At 40.1% G+C, this 17,530-nt stretch overlaps 1 protein-coding gene across 1 annotated transcript in view; it reads left to right on the top strand.

Moving 5' to 3' along the window:
* Window positions 1-18: 18 nt before the first annotated feature.
* The window catches only part of MET (MET proto-oncogene, receptor tyrosine kinase), a 117,465-nt gene continuing 99,953 nt past the window's right edge, over window positions 19-17,530 (top strand). The window contains exon 1 of the mRNA XM_012559485.2: window positions 19-202. The gene's annotated coding sequence lies outside the window, so the exon portion shown is untranslated. The remainder of the gene's footprint in view (window positions 203-17,530) is intronic.

The raw sequence follows: 17,530 nt of genomic DNA, 5'->3' as shown, positions 1-17,530 counted from the left end.
GCTCGGCTCCGTCGGGCCGCAGGTGACCCGAAGGCCTTCGCCGCCCGCAGCGCCCTCAGCGCTCTGTGACCAGATGCGGAGCCCCGCGGAGAGCGCAAGCCAGATGCGGGGCGACAGCTGACTTGCTGGCGTGAAGGCGCGGAGCGCGTGGGTGGTCCCTGCGCCGCTGACTTCGCCGCCACCGGTTCCCGAGCACTGCAAGGTAAAACTAGAAACCCCCCCTTCAGATCCCACACTTCAGCCCTCGCCCCAGCGCGTCTTTCTTTGTTCCCCTAAAAGACCTGAATGTTGTTCCAGAGGGCAAGACCAAGGAGGTGTGCTAGTGTTTAAGATCTTAAACAACTGGAGAGATGTGGCTAGGGGGGAGACGTGGAAGCTAGAATTGGGCTTTTCGTGTTAGGGGCTTGCTTCCGACGGCCACCTGTATGACTCAGAAGGGAGAGGGGCGCTACGGTGGAGGGTGATGTATGGCTGTTATGAAGGGGCAAGTTTCAAGGCTGTCATCTGGCTCAGCCCTTACAAAAGGGATCCGGTCACCCTGTCCCAGGGTGATGCAGCCGGCAAGATTTGAGCCAAGCTATTTCCTTCTTCCCAGTTGCTTTATCTGTAATATGTGGGGGTCCTTCAAAGGGGCAGGTGGTTCTGTGAAGGTCTGAATTCTTAATTTTGCCGAACACACAGGGCTTGTGATCCTTCCTTTTTCAATCGTACCTTATCTCTTTGCTGGGGCTCTGGAGGACATCTATCTTAATAGGTGAAATAGATTGTAGCCAGAGGTCGGGCAATCTGGCCAGTATTGGTACTGACCCAGTAATTAAAGCAACAGTGAAAGTACTTTTACTGACTACCGGCAATGCTGAATTTGCTGCTAAATGTGGTTTCCCATTTCATACCTTTTATGTTTTGAAAGAGCCATTTGCTGATTTGGCAGCTGGAGAGGGTTCCAGGGGATCACACATGAATAGTTGCCCAGTGTATTTTACCTTATCACAGTTTTATGTGCAAGGAGCCTTCTGGCAGAATAAAATATTGTCAGCTCTCTTAGACAAAATAATCAGGATACTTTAATTGCCAGCTTATGATGGTGAATGAATATGAGAGACTGTAAAAACTGACATTAGAGAGAATGTAGACTATATGGACCCTCTCCTGAATTTTAAGAAGACTGTTCATATTTTGTAGTGTTGTGTGAAGGTTTATTCTGTCGTTTCCATCAGCCAGACACATGAACATTCCCATGCAAATGGATTCAGGAAAACATTATTTTCCTTTACAGCTAAACTGTGATAGCTGACTAATGATTTTTTTCTTCATGAAGATGATCTGAATATGATGCACATCATGTTTCTCTGTACCACTGGGACATAAATTGTGCTTTTATGTAAACACTGTAAGTGGTACTTGGATTATTTACAGGTATATAACTTTCTAGCTCTAAGCTAATTGCCCTTTATCCTGAACATGTAAACTCCCATGATAGAACAGAAGACTGCTATATACATGTTCCAAGTCTGTGGTGTATTCAATATTCATGCTTTTTGAACTGTTGAATAACAGGTAAAATTTGCATTATTCATTGGAAGTTTTTGTAGTACCATAACTGCTTGATTGTCTGTAACATATACTGATATTTTTCAAATTCTGTTCAGTTTTCAGACTTAACAGTGTGTAAGTCTATAATTATTGACTTAAATACATTTTGCTTTTAACATGATGGAATTTGTGGCACATAGAAGATGATCTGCTGCTTTTATCAAAGATTGCTTTGTTCTTGGTACATCACGCTAGGTGTTTTCAGTAAAGGTACGCAACACACCTTCAGAGTTAGTAGATAAGGTTTATCTGAATGCTAAAAATGTACAAAATGAGGCACAGTCACTCAGTATGAAAGCTCACAACTTATATTTCCACTACTTACATCTCTACAATAAGAGAAAAATGACACTTTTCTAAGCAGGAGAAATACCAGAAAATACCCATATTTGATAAATTCCTTTTAGAATTATATAAGCACATGTCACGCTTGAATCTGAAAAACATTTAATTGTTTTATAAGGGTTAGATAGATACATTTCAAAATCAGTTTCCTTAGTTGTTGGCAAAAAAATAGTTCGAAATAGTACTAGTCTATTTTTTTGCAAATCTATGTAATAGCCTCAAATAAACTTTTGCTCCCATGTGGTCATCTCAGAACACAGTGAATAGCTCAGAAGGGCTCACACCCTTCAGGACACACACTCTGTCTTTGTGGCTGCATCAAAGCACATGGTAACACACCGAGAGTACACAGCTCCTTCCCATTCAGAGCACCTCTCATCTCTCTTCCCCTTTCATCCTCTCCCCTTTGCTTGGCCAGAGTTTCTTCCAAGTCCTTCTGTGCACTCTTTTCTCCACTCCAGTGTCACGGCTTCTTCTTCACTGTCATTAGGCTTAATGATTCTCTCCAGAACCATCTTCCTTTCTTTTCCCCATTGCCCCTAAGATTTTCCTTGATCTGTTGTGTTTGTTCGTTGGAGACGCTATTTCCTAAACGCGTCCCTTAAGGGCAGAAACTATAGGCAGAAACTCAGATGCCGAGGAGTTAACCTCCCTTTCCTGGCTGGTGTATGTTGAAACCCGTGTCTTTGACGCAGAGCCCTGAGGGCAGAGTTTCTTCATGGGCTTTGCTCAGTGCAGAATAAACAGTCACCTCTCAGTAATAACTAATAGGTACACTGACTAATGTCAATTCAGGGCCTGTTTGATTCCATCTTAACAGACACTGAGTTGCTGCCAGGCCCACATTTGCCTCACCAAAAATAGTTATGAACTGTATGTTGAGCATCATATCCACTGGGTACTAGGGAAAAAAAATACGAAGAATTGAAATCTTTGCCTTTGAAGCATTTACAATCTATATTTACAGACTAATATCACCCAAATAAAATGGAAAACAATACATAATTTTTAAGGGGACAGCAAGCGAGAAAGGCAACGTTAGAAAACAGCCTATTTGCTACTAAATAATGGAATTTTTTTAAACACCAAAAGGCTGGAATATAAAGACCTCTTAAAATTTTCAGGTTGCTTCTGAGTATGTCATCCTTCTGATACTACAACGTAGGCAAGGCTGATATTAATATGTTAACATTCCCACGTTATAGGCAAGGGAACAGTGCCCTGGAACCTAGCCCCCAACCTCTCTCAACGGCACCTCATCACCTCTCCCCAGTCATCAACGAAGGTGAACTACTTGTAGCATTTTACACAGAGGCACAGGTTGGGATTCTTAAATTAGTGATAAATGATGAATATAACATTTCTAGTCCCTGGAGTTTTTGTCAGATTCCCTGTTGTGAGTTCTCCCTTTCTGTCTTCGTAGTAAAGCATACCAAGAAATGGCTTCATTCATATGTGTGGAGCATTCTGCTGCTGTTATCAGATTAGGAGCTGTGAGTAATTTCATAATCTATCCTTCTATCAGAAAGCCTGTGCTCAGATATCTCTTCAGCTGTGTTAAACAGTTTAGTATATTCCCCATGGAGTTTGTTTCAATAAAAACATACAGTAAAATCTGACTCTTTGCTTTTCAAGGGACAAAATGAAGGAAGTGTTTTTATAAGCTGTAAAATGTAATTGGGAGAAAAAGCACACATGTGGCATTTGTAGCAGGGGGTATAAGCACAGTGAAATAAAAGAAGTTAGCTTTGTAATCACATACCCAGGTACACATATATCTTCTGTGATTGTGTAAATTTGGACATGTATGTTTATGCAGGTTACTTCTGTTATTCTTCATTTCTGTAATAAATTAGGTAGCTATAAGGCCCATAGAAATTATATAAGGGCCCATAGGCCACGAAGCCCTGGTGGCGCAGTGGTTATGAGCTATGGCTGCTAACCAAAAGGTCGGCACTTTGAATCCATCAGGTGCTCCTTGGAAACCCTATGGGGCAGTTCTACTCTGTCCTATAGGCTCGCTATGAGTCGGAATCGACTTGACGGCAGTGGATTTGGCTTTTTGGTTTCTTTGGGCCATATAAATTATATAATGTCCCATAAGATTTTAAAATGTACTTTTCCTAATATAACAAAGGATAAAACCAAAAATCCATTCCCATCGAGTCAATTCTGACTCATAGCAACCCTATAGGACAGGGTAGAACTGCCCCATATGGCTTCCAAGGAGTGCCTGGTGGATTCGAACTACTGACCTTTTGGTTAATAGCCGTAGCTCTTAACCACTACGCCACCAGCGTTTCCAACAAAGGATAGCAAGTATGAAATGTAGCCAGGGAATCACAGGTTCTAATGAAAGCCAGGTTTCTGTATTCTGAGAACGGGATTGAAGATTTAGTCATTCCTTCAAAATAATTTATTGAGCATCTACCAAGCAGAGTTCTAGACTGTGGCAATGCAATAGAGAACAAAACAGACAAAAGTCTCTGACCTCTTGATGCCCTGTTCTATTGAAAGATGCAAACAATACAGAAATACATAAATGTGTTGTGTGTCAGGTGGTGATAAGAACTGCAAGGAAGAATAAAGAATAAAGGAAGGGAAATAAGGACTGACAAGTATAAGAGGGTATAGGATGGTGGTTGAAAAATTCTATAGTGGGATCAGAGAAGGCCTCACTTCGAAGGTGGCCTTTGAGCTAGAACCTGAAGGAGATGAGGGGGTGAGCCATGTAGATATCTTGAAGCAGGCTTTAAGAGAGGATTTGTGCAGTACACAGCCTGCCCAGCTGTACATAGAGGCCCTGGCTTATTATAGGAGGTACCTGGACAGTGCTTGCCGTAGTTCACCATAGTCTCAAAGAAGAAGATGCAGGAGTAGCCCACACCCTTGGTTTATGGGGTATGGAAAAGAGGACCCATGGTATTTACCTGCGTTCACCTGGTCCCCTTCTTACCCCCGTCATCACCCCTATCTCCAATTAGAGATATTGCTCCTTTCGGACAACTTTCCTTCTCCCAACTTCTTCACTGTGAGCCTGGCCAGATGAGATATGTTGATAGTAGTACCCACTGCCTTCATCACTGATCCCTTCCATAGGGTAAAGGGAAACAGCAAAGGAGACAATTGCTGATGGCATACAGCCTCTGTCTGCTGTAAGCACTTCTTTCTTTTTTCTTTCCTTTTCTCTCTCTCATCTTCTTTTTTTATTTCCAGTGTTATTTGTTCCACTGTATTTTATTGTCTTGGTCTTTTCTTAGGGTCACTATGAGTCGAAATTGACTTGACCCCAGTGAGTTTGTTTTTTTTTGTTTGTTTTTTTCTTCCTTCCTCCTGTTCCCTGTCAATATCCTACATCAGGATTTGCAAACTCAGATGGCCCCAGGGGCCAGACAGGTAACCTAAATTAGTAAAATGAACCATTTCAGTAGAACTGACAGTCTGCAAAGAAAAAGCCCCACTGAAGAGGGGACGGCCACCGTTTGGCACCAACAGAGTTGCTGTAAGGCCCAGTATGTAGTATGAACCCATGTGGTGATATCTTTCAGACTTTCACAAGAAGCTGGAAATCTCCCTATTTAAGATGTTGACTTGGTATCTTTAGAACCTTGTGCAGGCTAGAGAAACAAAAAGTGGGGCCAGATTTGGCCGCTGGTAGTCCCATGTGAAGGAGCCGTGGTGGAGCAGTGGTTAAGCGCTCAGCTGCTAACCAAAAGGTCAGCAGTTAAAACCCACAAGATGCTCCACGGGAGAAAGATGTGGTAGTCTGCTTCCATAAAGATCTACGGTCTTGGAAATCCTATGGGGCAGTTCTACTCTGTCCTGTAGGGTCGCTGTGAGTCAGAATGGACTTGGTGGCAACTGGGTTTTTTTTAGTCCCATCTGCAGTTTTGGTCCTGACACGTGGTCTCCTGTTGTACCTTCAGGCACTGTCTAATTCTGCAGCATTCATGGCCAAAGAGCCGCAGGACTCCTTCTGCAAGGTATTTTATTTTCTGGAATTTTGGTATTTTTCCCCTCTGGAATATTGACTTAGCCAGTTTAAAAAATATATGTAATTCATTATCTGTTGGCATATACTTATTTTTCTAAACTCATCAGCCCATATATTTCATATTAAGCTATGTGCATTCCTAAACTAAAGGGTAATCTAGTTATTTGTCTTAAACAGAAGCAGTCATTGTCTGAAACCTGAATCTATCATAACTTTATACCTAGATTTTATTTTCAAAGATCTCTCATTCAGGATAAACTCTCTCTTTGGGATATTGGCTCTTGTTTTTTTTTTTTAATCTGCCTGAACTTCATCCATGTTGTTATTCCCTTCCCGTAGAAATTCAAAACCTGCAGTGCCTTGCTGGTTTCTAGAGCCCTTTGAAAGCAATCAGATCAGTGTTGCAATCTGTTTTTCCAAAGAAAGAAAAGCTCACAGGTTGTACGCTAACTTGTTTCCTTTAATCCTAAAAACTGTGAAATATCCAGGCTAGTGGCCTTCCGGAAGGCCACTGTGTGAGAAAGGAAGATTATGTACTGTATTTATTTCTACTGTTTTAAATGCAAATGTAATAATATAGCATGAAACAGTGCATATATTAAGACCAATGGCCTTTTCCTGTTTTGAAATGATCTTGGGCTCCCTGATAGTTGGAAATCTGAAGCAGCAACCAGGATCTCAGGTCCAATTTTTAAGCTGTATGTAAAAAAATTAATAACTTGGAGGAATGACAAAGTACTCCAGTTGTTCAATAAGACCATGGAAGTTTTCTCATTTTTAATATTTGATTGAAAATGCTGGTAAGAGCATTCAAAGGTGGAGACCTTTGAGAAAAAGTAGCCTTCACAAGTCAGAGAAAGAGGAAGGGGGAGTAAATTATTTAGTAGAGGGTAAGTTGCCTCCTTTGAAGCCTGATCATGTGGGAAAGGAAAACCTAGCCAAGCTTTGGGTCCATAAGACAACTCAAACTATCTTTAAAAATAAGTTTTGGCTTTGCATGGTACTAACGTGTTTGGACCAGCATTTTAGCTCCTACGTTTTAAACCTAGGGGTCTTTTAAGGGAAATTTAATCCATGTGTTTTTGATTCACCAAATCTTAAATCATTACCCATAAACTGTATGTCTCTGTAAGCGCTTTGATGTCTAAGAAATGTTTGAAACCATGCAAGGCTCTTTTTGTTTCAGAAAAGTAGGAAGTTGGTTTTGCTCAGGGTCAGTAAACAGGATCATCGAAAATCTGAGTTAGGTCTAAAATCCTGCAACCATGACAGAGTGGGTGTTTAAATGAGTATTAATGCATTTTTCTGATGCTATATGAAAAATATAAATACTTCTAAAGACCTTGCTTACCAGTGGTATCCAGTTGTAATCCTTACTGATCCCGAAGAAATTATTTTGGCACAACTCCTCTTTCTATTGCAATAGAAAGTCCAAATATTTATCATTTTATCCTGGCACATAGTAGGCACTCAGTAAATATTTGTTTAATGTTAAATGAATGCTTTTTTCTTCTGCCCAGAACCTTCCTTCTAATGTCAATCTGCCTATTCAATATCAATATCCATCTGTCATGTCTTGGAATGAGATCTATTCGGAGTCAGTGACCTGGTTTGACAAATTTTGAAAATAAGCCATCTAACTAAATATATGACGTTTATTGAAATTCATTCTGTACCATGAAGCAACTGCCTCCCAAAGAGTGCTGAAAATAGTAAGGAATTTCTAGGCTAATTTGATTAAATATTCAGTTGTTACCATATGCTTTCTGAAAATTGATTTTTTCCTTTTTACGGTTCCTGTCATCCTTCCTCCCACCTTGACATGCTTACTGATTGAAAGCTATGCACAGAAAAGGGCAGGCTTTGATCGCTTGTATTTGTATCAGTGAGTATCAGCAGCAAGTTCAAACAGGCTTGGAAAATATAATGCTATAATCGTAAGTTGCTGTGATATAGGAAGGGAGGAGAGAGGAGTTAGTATGTATACTCAACAAGAATAGTGGTGTTGGGTTTTGCTCTAAATTACATGGATGCCACATCTTTGAGCTCTATTGTGTGGAGAAAAACACCTTCTTACTGTAGTTTGATTTCCTGTTTGTGAGCGTGTGTTTTCTGGTAACTAGACTTCCCATATGGACTCGGCACAGGTTGTCTAGCCTTAAGTATAGTTGAAATGCACACGATTAGAGTACTGACGGCTTTGGAGACAGCAACACCTTCTGTCTTAGAAAAATAAGTAATATTTAGAAGAAATGAAATGTGTGTTGTGATCTTTCTTGATACCTTGTTGTGGATTTCTAAATGCTCATCACATTTTGTCCTCACGTGATCAAAATCACGTGTCCTTTTACGTGATCAAAAGTGTGTTGTTTCAGTGCGGCACATGGGGTGACAGAATTTGGTAATCTCTTGGGGGAGATAAAGGAAAACTGTGTTATTGTGGTCTTCAGATGGAGGTTCTCTTAAGTGAACGTGAAGGTTTGCTGAACACATACATCATCGTTAAAGCTTGTTTTGGTATTTAATTATAGATAACTCAGTATAAGGAGTGGAGCCCTGGTGGTGCAGTGGTTAAGCATTAGGCTGCTAACCAAAAGGTCAGCAGTTCAAATCTACCAGCCGGTCCTTGGATACCCTATGGGGCAATTCTATTCTGTCCTATAGGGTCACTGCATTGGGTGGTGTAAGGAATAACTTATTTATATAGTTTAGACATGCTTAATTTTTATTTTAATGTTTGATCAAATCATCAGTAATAGTCATATATCAATGTTTGTACACATATTTAAATACGTTTAAGACTTCAAAATACTTTTAAATAATTTTAAGAAATATAGTTAAAAGTTCCCACAGTTAGAAAAATGAACAGTCAGATTCCTCTGTATTTGTACGTTTGGAAAAATGTAGTTCGATTTAAGAAATTGTTTTGCGATAACATGCCACAGCTGTGGGAAATAGATGATGGAAGAAAAAACTTAGGGTTTGACGGGGCATCGGATCAGTGAGGTAAATGGAGGGCAGAGGTGGGTGGACATGGTGGAGAGCCATGGACTTGAGTAAATTGTTAAGCCACAAAGGAAGTGTCCCATTAGGAATCAGGCTGCATGCCTTCTAAAGAGGAAAGAGGCTGGTCAAAACTGAATGAGAGGTTAAGGAAAACTCACAGGAAATGATAGGGCACGTGGTAAGCAAAACCTAAACTGCTTCCAACTTTTGTTACATGTGGTTTAATTCTGGGAGATGATAGACTGTCTAGTCCTGAATCTGGCCTCTTAGTTTATATACCCTCAGCTACCAGTAAGAATAGCAGGAATTTGCAGCAGAAGCAAAAGAAACTTTTAATCTGAGTATCAGTGTCATGTCCTAAGCATTCTATTAGCTCCCCTCCAACACTCCAAATGAAATTCCATATTCTCAGAGGGAATCAGAGCATTAAAAGAGGAAACCAGACTTTAAAAATTTTTACACCATTTTCTAGCATTTCAGCTCATTATGATACATGAATTACTGTTTGGACCAAAGCTTATGGCTCTAAAAATTATATGCATAATTATTTTCTGTTAGGTTATTATCTGCTGTGGATATATATTAGCTTTTCTTGAGAATATTATCCTGAGGCCATCTCTTTGGACCTTGACTGTACCAAGTTTGTGCTAGAGTGTGCGTAGGAATTGCATTTGTCATGTCCTAGACACGAGTCTAAAGATTTAAGGAATGCTCATATGGAGGCCTGCCTTCGCTTCCTGTCCTCTGAGGTAGCAGCTGCCTTCTGACTCTGGCCTCACATTCAGGCAGAATCCCTCCAGCTCCTGCCGATGGCTACAGTGTCCACAGTGAGCTAGTGGTCTGACCACTGTCTGGTTAAGACAAAGACAGCAGACATATAGACAGACATAGGTGAACCTTTGGGCCTAAAATACTACTTAGGCTGAGCTGTTTCTTTTTAAAAAATAAATGATCAATAACACATTTTAAGTCCTACTGGATTATGTAAACATTTTTCACTTTTAAAAAATCCACTTTCTGTCAGGTCAAAATTAAGATACTTTTAAATTTTGTTTCAGTTTCACTAACATATACCTGGATTATTCATTGAAATCGTCAAGATCCAGTGATTTTAAACATTCTCCTGATCTTCAAAGAGCTTACCAAAAAAAAAAAGAATCTTGTTCTTTAAATCACCAGAAAAGTGCAGATAAAACCCCAGACAATTTCATTAATGACAGTAAAAGGTGATAGCATTTGAATCTGTGTCATAAGTTGATTAATTACTTTCCAAATGTTATTAAAGATTCTAAATGAATAACTAGACTGGCATTTAGGATGAAGGCTCTCTCATAATTCCTAAATGGGTTTTAATTTTCAGAGTTAGATAATTATTTGATTCATTTCTTTAACATCTTTAGACTCTTGGTTTTATTGAAAAGAGAGCAGAGTATCTATTTCAATATATTTTCTTTTCCCTGAAGTTATTCCCTACAGATTTCAATAAAACTGGTTTTGGAATAAAAATAACCAAATGTTGGCATTTCCTCTTAATAAAGGCCCATCAATCTGATGGATTATATAAACATTACAAGGAATTGACTACAGAGGTTGTGATTATGTAACCATTTAATTCCCAAGTCTGCCTTGCTGACTGTGTGGACGTTCAGTGGGAATGGGTGTTTTGCATTAGGATGACTATTACCTCAAGCAGATTTTTATTATTTTGGTCGCTTCCCATTTTGGCTAATACAAAGCACCTGCTTCTCTTAACGGTAAATCTGTTTGCTTATTTCTAGTCCCATTTCTTCCCATCCCATCACAACAATCCCAACCTTCCACCATTCTCTCAAGGTCTTGAATCTTTTTGACTCCCCTTATTGTCAGTGTAAGATCTTTCCTTATATTTTGAGACTAAACAGACGGGCGTTTCTGTATTCCCCATTAGTACTTGCTTGCTTTCTGTCTCAAAAGATGAAACTGTCTTCCTGTGATCTTGATTCCATTCTTCCCCACCTTTTGGGCACCTTACTCCATCTCTTCCGCCCTCCCGACCAACTCTTCCCATCTTTACACTCTCCCTCCCAGTCAGAAAGGAACGGAATAAAACACGTCTGACATCCTAATAGGATTGCTAGTACGTGATTACCTTAAGTAGTCACTCCTATTTCTGTCTTGTCTGTTTAAAAAATTTAAAGAATTCTTGAAAATAAATTTCTAAACTCATTGTCTTTATTTTCTCTATTCCTACTTACAGCTTTCCTCATTCATCTCCAGCAGCCTGTTCTGCACTCCCAAAAAAGTGTCTTCACTCTAACCACCAGTAACAACCTCAAAGCCAAATCCAATGGATATTTGTTTTTATCCCACTTGACCTCTCTTTGACATTTGACACTATACACTTGACTCCTCCCTTCTTGAAATTTCCCTTTTAGCTTCTGAAATACCACTCTAAACCTTCTTCTCTTGCCTATCCATGTTTTCTTTGCTTACAGTTCTTCTATCTACCCTTTAGGAAGTTTAGATTCTGGTTTTCTGTAGGGTTCCATCAGAATCTCTCCTTTCTACTTCCTGGATATGATCTCACTTTCCTCCATGACTTCAAATTCACCTGTGGACCCATGGTTCACAAACTGCTGTCTCTCATTTCTTCACACCATCCCTGTGTCATCAGCTACCTTATAGACACTTCCAGTTGAATGAATATCAGATACCTCAGCATTGTTAGCTGAGCTAATTTTGTCACAAAACTCTTCTCTTCCTATTTTCCTTACCTTGGTTTATGATGCCTAAGGTAGACAGTTTTTAGGCATTCTTGACTTTTCAATCTCCTCTATGATTGAAATCCATGTTAAATCATTGTTTATCTCTTTAACACGTTTCTAATTAGTCCTTCCTGTATCCGTACTGCCAGAATATTCGTCATCTTGCCCCTGGGCATTCGTTGATCCCACAACCCTGCTCTTTTTTCTGCTATAATACTTACCAGCTTCTGATATACTGTATGATAGACGTATTTGTTATATATATTATTTGTGGGTGTATCTCCCTGCCAGAAAGTTTCCACAAGGGCAGAAATGTTTTATTTATTGATGTATCCCAGACACCTGGCACATAGTGTCTATCAATAAATGCTTGTTGAATTTAGTTTCACATAGCTGTTGGATACACAAAACTGATGTTTGAGAGATGGATTTCTCGACTTCCTGTAGATACAGAGATGAAGATACAGATCTGGGGGTCTTCAACCACTCGTTAATCCTCCACCTGTGTTGCCTGGACAGATGCAGTGATCTGTCTTGTGTCTTCTGGCCTCCATCTCCTTCCACTCCAATCCACTCATCACATTGCTGCCAAAATTGTCTTCTGTGTGTAAAACTGACTCGATTCTGACTCATGATGACCCCGTATGTGTCAGAGTAGAACTCTGCTCCATATAGTTTTTGATGGCTAACTTTCTGAACATAGATTACCAGGCCTTTCTTATGCGGTACCTCTGGGTGAACTCAAACCTCCAACCTTTTGGTTAGCTGCTGAGCACATTAACCATGTGTACCAGCCAGGAGCTCCTCTTCTATATGTAAGTATGCTGATTTCCACCTCCTGCTTAAAACCTTCCAGTAACCTTCTACCTACAAATAAAATTCAGACTTCTCAACAGGATGGATAAGGCCTTCATGATGTGGTCCATCCTAACCTTCCAGCTTCATCCGCTCCCATCCCAGCCCACACAGTCTCCATGCTAGATTCAGCTCCCTAAACAACCCTTCACGTTCTCCCCAGCGGGCCTGTGTGCGTCCTCTCTGGCCAAACTATCTGTTCCCTGCCTCAGCTGTACCTGAGAAACTCCAGCTTATGCAAGACCCGGCTCAAGTAATACCTCCCAGAAACACTCCTCTGCCACCTTTCTGCCTGCCCTGGTTAGCTCTTCTCACTTCTGTGCTCCTACCACAGTGTGTACACATCTCTGCTTCCCAGTCTGCTGGGGCGGGAGATGGAGACTCAGACAATGGTCAATGCCTATGTGGTTGGAAAGTAATTTTTTTTTAAGTCTCTTGCCTTCTTTTCTCTCTCCGCTTTTCCTTTCCCTCCCCTTTTTTCTCTTGTCCTCTCCCTATCTCCTTCTGTCTCTCAAACACACATACCCCTAGACGCACACAAACACAGACGTACGCATTGCCCTGAGTTATTTTTTACTTGCATTGATGAGTTATGTAAACCCAATCCTGAGCATAGTCATTTTTAAGTTGTCCTAACCTTTGGGTTTATTGATTTTTCAAGGATCCAGCATGTTTACTGGGTATTAGAAATTGGATTCTGTACTTATTTTTCTGTACTATGCTATTTTTAAAGAGCCCTGGTTGCTCAGTGGTTAAAGCAATCAACTGCTGACCAAACGGTCGGCTGTTCAAAACCACCAGCAGCTCCATGGGAAAAAGATGTGGCAGTCTGCTTCTGTAGAGATTTACAGCCTTGAAAACCCTATGGGAAAGTTCTGCTCTCTCCTATGGGGTCGCTATGAGTCAGAATCGACTCAACAGTAGTGGGTTTGGTTTTTTTTTTAACCTAGTTTTACCAGGATAGCTTTGCTTGACATTCTCTGCACATTTAAAAATATTTATGATTTTTGTAGAAAGTTTTCTTTTGTTCTTTTTTCTCTGATTTCATATTGATCTCAAAGTAAGGATATTTGTATGCTTTTAATTTTCCTCCCAACACTGTTAGAATTGCGTTATGTTCATCTAGGAATCCACATCTATACAAAATCTGTCCAGGTTTGGCTACTCCTTCCATTCACAGTATTTACATGACCTCTAAAGGTTCTTTTCTACTTTGCCTGAAAAAGAAAGTATATCATATGCTGACAACATCTGCTTTGAAAAAGAGAGCCTAGTTCATTCCAGTGCCAAAGAGTCTGTTTTGCTGGCCTTGAGTTCAAAGACAAGGTCTCAGGTTGTGAGCAAAATAAAATTCAGACTTACCCTAAGAACTAAGTGAAAACAAGTTTGCAGGGAAATGCCCACCTCATTTGATCACTCTATGTTTTGGGACCAAAGCCTGGCTTTGGCAACCTCATGCCTCTCACCTTTGCCTCCCTTTCCTTGGATGCTAATCTCCTCTCTTTTCATGACAGCCACCATGACAAGAATGGGGTCCACTCCTCACCTGCGTTCCTCTGCAGTGATTTGATTTCTGCTTTGGATAATGCCAGAGATCTGACCCAAGGTTGTCACAGTGGCCGTCACCAAAATCAGAGGGGAGCAGCTGCCCCCCTTTCCCCATTTGGTACCATGCCTAATGCCGAGGATGTTTCCAAACACTGAGGGAGGGAAATGTCTGATTCATTAGTGAGTAATGTACCAGCTTCCTCTCCCACTTGTCTCCTTTCTGTGGCTCACATTCTGACTGTTCAGTCAGGTTTATCCTCTTGAAACCTGCTGGAAGAGGTTGCTATTGTTGTTAGTTGGTGTTGAGTCACTTCCAACTCATGGCAACCCCGTGTGTTACAGAGTAGAACTGCTCCATAGGGTTTTCAAGGTGGTGGGTGACTGTTCGGAAGTAGATCACCAGGTCTGCCTTCCAAGGTGCTTCTGGGTAGGTTCAAAACTCCAATCTTTTGGCTAGTAGTTGAGTGCTTAATGGTTTGCGCCACGCAGCAACTCCCCAGAAAAGGTTGCTAGGCTTATTTTATTTTAATTTACACACTTAGAAGATGTGTTTCTCAAATTTGATGTGTGGATTTATGCTTTTTACTGTTCCTGGATTAACTGAACTAAATCTGTTAGACTTCTCCACAATCTGAACTAGAAAATTACATTTACATATCCATTAGGCTGAAAAATACGAAAAAATGCTTTTACAGGATAGCAGACATTTTAACACTTTCTTAACATTGGGGAAATTCAACCTCTGCATTTTCAAGGGTGACAAAACATTCTTGTCTGACCTACAATGTATTAGTGAGACAAAAGCCTGTCCATCAATCAGAACTCCGACAGTTCAATGTGTTTTCTGAACAGGAATTTTTACAATATGCACAGTAATAAAACAAATGTCCATTTATGCCTCTTGCCCAGAAATTGAATATTCCCAACCATTCTTAAAAGAAAAAAGATGTTTGCTAACAGATTATGAATTTGTGAGGAATAATGTGGAGACTATAATGACGTTCAATTCTCTTTATCTTTGCTCCTGCCATTTCAGAGCTAGACAATGATCTCAATCATATGTTACAACTAAAAAATGCACAATTGGCTTTTTCTTACTCCCCGATTCAGTCATTTTCAACTTTTAAAATGATTATTGAAAGCAGAACGGATGCAATATTGGAAAAGAATCTGAATGAAAGCAGTGTTTATCTCTCTTCCAAAGAAACATTTGTGTAATAATCAAGAAAATAGTGTTTAGAGCAGCCCCAGAGACCTAGGAATATTAATTACATGCCAATTATTCTTGCATCAAATTTAACTTGTATTCTTGTATAGCTGCCTATATTTAAATTTTTAATAAGCTTGCTTATTATAAAATTACATATGCAAATCAATCTAGGAATACTTTTGTTTGTTTCAGAAACTTCCTGTCAGTGACAGGCTGCCATATACAGTACAACTTTTCCCCACTAGCACACAAATAAGCCCTTATTTTTGTTTTTTTTAGTAAAACAAACTCTGCTCGCTTTCTGATAGTTATACCTCCACATATTTAAGACCTCCAGGTAATCCTACTAATCAGCTTAAAAACTGTTAGTTCAGCTGCATGTTTTAGATACACAGCAGCAAAACCCAAAAATTATATGCATTTTTGTAAACTGTATGTGCTACACAAAAACCATACCCACTGCTGTCGAGTCGATTCCTACTTGACCCTGTAAGACAGAGTAGAACTGCCCCATAGCGTTTCTAAGGAAGCAGACTGCCATAGCTTTCTCCCATGAAGCAGCTGGTGGGTTCAAACCACTGACCTTTCAGTTAGCAGCCGAGTGCTTCAACCACTGCACCACTAGGGTTCCCACATGTGCTACAAAAAAAAAAAAAAAAAACGCAAACCCATTGCCATCGAGTGGATTTCAACTCATAGTAACCCTGTAGGACAGAGTAGAACTGTCCCGTAGGGTTTCCAAGGAGCCGCTGGTGGATTCAAACTGCTGACTTTTGGTAAGCGGCCAAGCTGTTAACCACTCGCCACCAGGGCTCCAGAAACCTTAAAAAATTGTTTGCCCCAACAGCTAAATAAGTTGCACTCAAATCTTTTCAGTCTGAGTTCTGTTGGTAAGAAAAAGATGATTGTTCTCCTTATTTTGTTCTATATGCTTGCAACTAGGATTGCCACATAAATGTATATCTGGGACATACTTATGCTAAAAAAATGATTCATAGTTTATCTGAAATTCGAATTTAACTAGGCATCCTGTATCTTTATTTGCTAAAGCTCAGTGGGGATACAGACTTACTCTTTGTTAAGAGGTCAAGTAATGGTTCCTTGTTTGTTGTTCTTCCTTAGCATGGGAGGCCTTTATCTTGGAGTACAACTTAAGAAGGGCTTGAAGAGCTTAGAACGGGTTAAGAGGAAAACCACAAGATGGCCAAGGGGTGGGAAAATAGGAAATAGTACTATTTAAACTGTAGGAGAGAGCTAAGGTGTGTGTGATGGAACAGTCACCAAGTGACCATTTGGAGTGGTCTCAGCCAGTGGGACAGTGCCAAGTTCCTCATTTTTAATGAAGACAAATAGAAACTAGCTAAAGCAACATTTAGGATAATAAGCATAGTGGCTACATTTGTTGAATGCCAGTGTGCGTGGTATGCCTCTCGTAATTCATCTCTGACACTCATAGCCAGCCTATGTGATATGTTCCATTATCACCATGTTTTAGATGAAGAAACTAACACTCAGAGGCAGAAGGTATATACATGGAAAAGCCCAGATTCATATCACGTCTAAGTCTCTCGGACACCAAAGCCTACACTCTCTGAATTACACCCCACCTCTTCTCCAGAAGTTTTTGTGAGCCATTGGGAAGAATTTTATGAAATGTGTTGTCCAGCAAAACTGGTCCGTAAATATTAAAATAAGGTAGTCCCATGGGTATTTGGGATCATTTAAATACAGTCTTACAAAAGAGCAGTTGAATGGGCTGAAAAACCCTGACAATTTCTTCTTTCTCTTGGACTTACTCTTAGAAATCTCTGCAAAGGTAGTGTCTGGCAGTGATTTTTGACTCATTGTATTGTTTTATGTTTTTAAAGTCAGTTTAGACTCTGCTGATAATTATTTTAAAAAAGAAAAAAACCATTGCTGTCGAGTCGATTCTAACTCATAGCAACCCTAAAGGACAGAGTAGAGCTGCCCCGTAGGCTTTACAAGGCTGTAATCTTCATGGGAACATATTGCCAGGTCTTTTCTCCTACGGACTGGCTGGTAGGTTTGAACCGCTAACCTTTCTGTTAGCAGCCAAGTGCTTAACCACTGCACCACCAGGGCTCCTTGATAATTATAATACTAAGTGTTAAACTGTAAGTGTAAAGAATCCAATTCTAACAAGGACATGTTTTAAAATTTGTTTTCTCCACGGCCCAGTGGATCCATTCACTTTTCAATTTAGGGGATCATTCA

Source organism: Trichechus manatus, unplaced genomic scaffold (genome assembly GCF_000243295.1).
Source record: "Trichechus manatus latirostris isolate Lorelei unplaced genomic scaffold, TriManLat1.0 scaffold00251, whole genome shotgun sequence".
NCBI classification, from domain to species: Eukaryota; Metazoa; Chordata; class Mammalia; order Sirenia; family Trichechidae; genus Trichechus; species Trichechus manatus.
The sequence above is the reverse complement of the archived record's forward strand: the minus strand, read 5'-3'. Positions and strand labels throughout refer to the sequence as shown.